Here is a 2,430-nt window from a genome sequence, read left to right on the forward strand (position 1 = left end):
CAAGGTTCTCCGATCTTTGAAGCTCAGGCCGAAATAAGGCGAGCTCCTCACGTTGAGTTGAAATCAAATGAAATCACGGCAAGCCCTCCAGCTGTTTGATTAAATGTCTCACTGATATAAAAAAAATTGCAAGCATTGAACTGCAAAAAACAAGGTTGAAGATAGTTGTGCTGGCGATGGGAATCAGACGGCCGAGAATTTTAACCCCAACGCATCTCTCTCAGATTATATCAACCCAAAAGAACCCTTTAAGCTATAGTGCTATGGCCATTGATTTATATAATGAAGGTAGTATCGATGAGGGTGATAAAGTTCTCGATGAAATGCGTAAGAGAGGGTTCTTCCCATCATTGCCAATGTACAAAGCTTGAAGTAATCAAAGTAATCAGAGTAATCGAAGAGGATATCAAGGAAGGAACTTGTGTTCCGAGTGTCAGATTGTATAACACCATATTGAAATGTCTTTGTGATGCGGGGGATTCGGAGTTAGCCGTTCGATACTTGAAGAAAATGACCAAGCAGGTTGGTTGTGTAGCCAGCAAAGAAAGTTATAGCATTTTGGTTAATGGGTTGTGCAAAGATGGTAAATATGTCGAAGCAAGTCGGGTTTTGGAGGAGATGCTGATCAAATCACATCGGCCGGGTGCCGAAACTTATAATGGACTTATAAAGGGGCTTTGCTTAATAGGTAGGCAATATGAAGCTGTGATGTGGTTAGAAGAGATGGTAAGTCAGGGGATGCTGCCGGACATTTCAATATGGAAATCATTGGTTGCATCTGTGTGTTGTAAAATGAGTGACATAGAGATGTTCAGTATGAGCTCATTCTAACCCTATCACTACATTTGTTCTCTCCCTTCCCAAGCTAAAGTTGTATGGTAGAAGGAAATATTGGCCAAAATTTCAGCAATAAATTTGTTTTTATCCTTTTATTCTTGAAAATCCCATCTTCAATTCTTTAGATACTTTTAGTTTTATTTAAAGATCACTAAGTCGTGGGAGGTATATGTCTATTGAGGCTGGAAATACATTCTTCAGGCTCCAACACTCCTGAACCCGAATCCGAAACGACTCTCACCTTTGAATTCGATCAGCTATCCTCCCTTGTACTTTGGAGTCCACCGGAACTCCATGAAGATGTTTGGAACACAAATTATTTTTTGTTGATGATCTATATTTGGTTAAACTAATGAAATGAAAATGACATATATCAGAATCATTTCACCTATGTATATTATTTTTTATCAGTAGTGCAATTTTTTTTGAAGCTCCACAAGCTGTTGTTATTTGGCCAAGTATAATCTTTGTTGTGTCAAGATACCTAAAACCTCAACTCTCAACTACAACCTAAAACTTCGGCGTTCTAGTTTGGTGGCCAAAGGCAATTTAAAAGTAAAAAAAAAAACACTGAAATGAACTGAAGATATAAATGATTAAGTGAGGAATATGTTTTAGGCAAGTGGTTTAGCCCTTCCTTGTATATTTAAGCCACAAATATCAACATAATTTACCCCTTGCTACGTTCCTAATCCATCGAAAAGTTAAAGCTTGACCATTGGAAACCAGACCAGATTCTCTATGTAATTGTAGAAACTTTATTAAAACTTTACCACTCGTTCTTAAGATGGTCACTTCAAGTTGGATCTTAGATACGATGCCACAACTCCTCCAGTTCAGCTACTGCAAAAAGTACTTGAGTTCTGTGGCTTTTTCAAAAAAAATTAAATCGCCCACCGTGGGGCTCGAACCCACAACCACAAGGTTAAGAGCCTTGCGCTCTACCGACTGAGCTAGACGGGCTATTTGCTCAGACAGTTTTGTTGTTAGGTAAATAAGAGATAAGAGAGTCCAGGCACAAAGTGTATAGCAGTATCCTTTCATCTATGCTACTATTAGACATCCGATGCTAGGTTAGCTTCCATCTTGACTCTCTTTGGAGGTTCAGTGCATAATGAGAGCCTAGCTTAAAGTTCTTTCATTTTCCTCCTATATAAATATATATATATATATATATATATATATATAACAATCCTAGTGGTTGTTTACAACAAGTATTTGAAACCGAAGTGGAAAGTTTAAACATGCATGGAGAAAAAGAAACAACTTCCTTACGGCCTTACCCGTAAGCGCTCAACGAAGAGTCTTCAATATCGAGCCAATACCAATTTATCAAAATTGAAATATATTTGGAAAAACGATCCTATAGGGAATTCTAGCCTGAAGAATGTACTTCCAGTCTCAGTAACATGAGACCTTCCACGACTTAGTGATGTAGCAATAGCTTGCTGTGGAGTGTAGGAGATTGTTTCCAGACTAGAGGAAATTAGGATCGGAATTGGAAATGATTCTCACCTTCGAGTTCGATCAGCTGATCCTTTGTGCTTTGAAGTCCACCGGAACTCGAGTAGTAAGCATACCAAAAAGTGGCCT

General features: G+C 38.4%; 1 non-coding gene across 1 annotated transcript; it reads right to left on the bottom strand.

The window, feature by feature from the left end:
- Positions 1-1,727: 1,727 nt before the first annotated feature.
- TRNAK-CUU lies at positions 1,728-1,800 on the bottom strand. The gene has a single exon. It is a non-coding gene; the product is annotated as a tRNA-Lys (tRNA).
- Positions 1,801-2,430: the final 630 nt, after the last annotated feature.

Source organism: Hibiscus syriacus, unplaced genomic scaffold (genome assembly GCF_006381635.1).
Source record: "Hibiscus syriacus cultivar Baekdansim isolate YM2019G1 unplaced genomic scaffold, ASM638163v2 tig00000738_pilon, whole genome shotgun sequence".
Taxonomy (NCBI): domain Eukaryota; kingdom Viridiplantae; phylum Streptophyta; class Magnoliopsida; order Malvales; family Malvaceae; genus Hibiscus; species Hibiscus syriacus.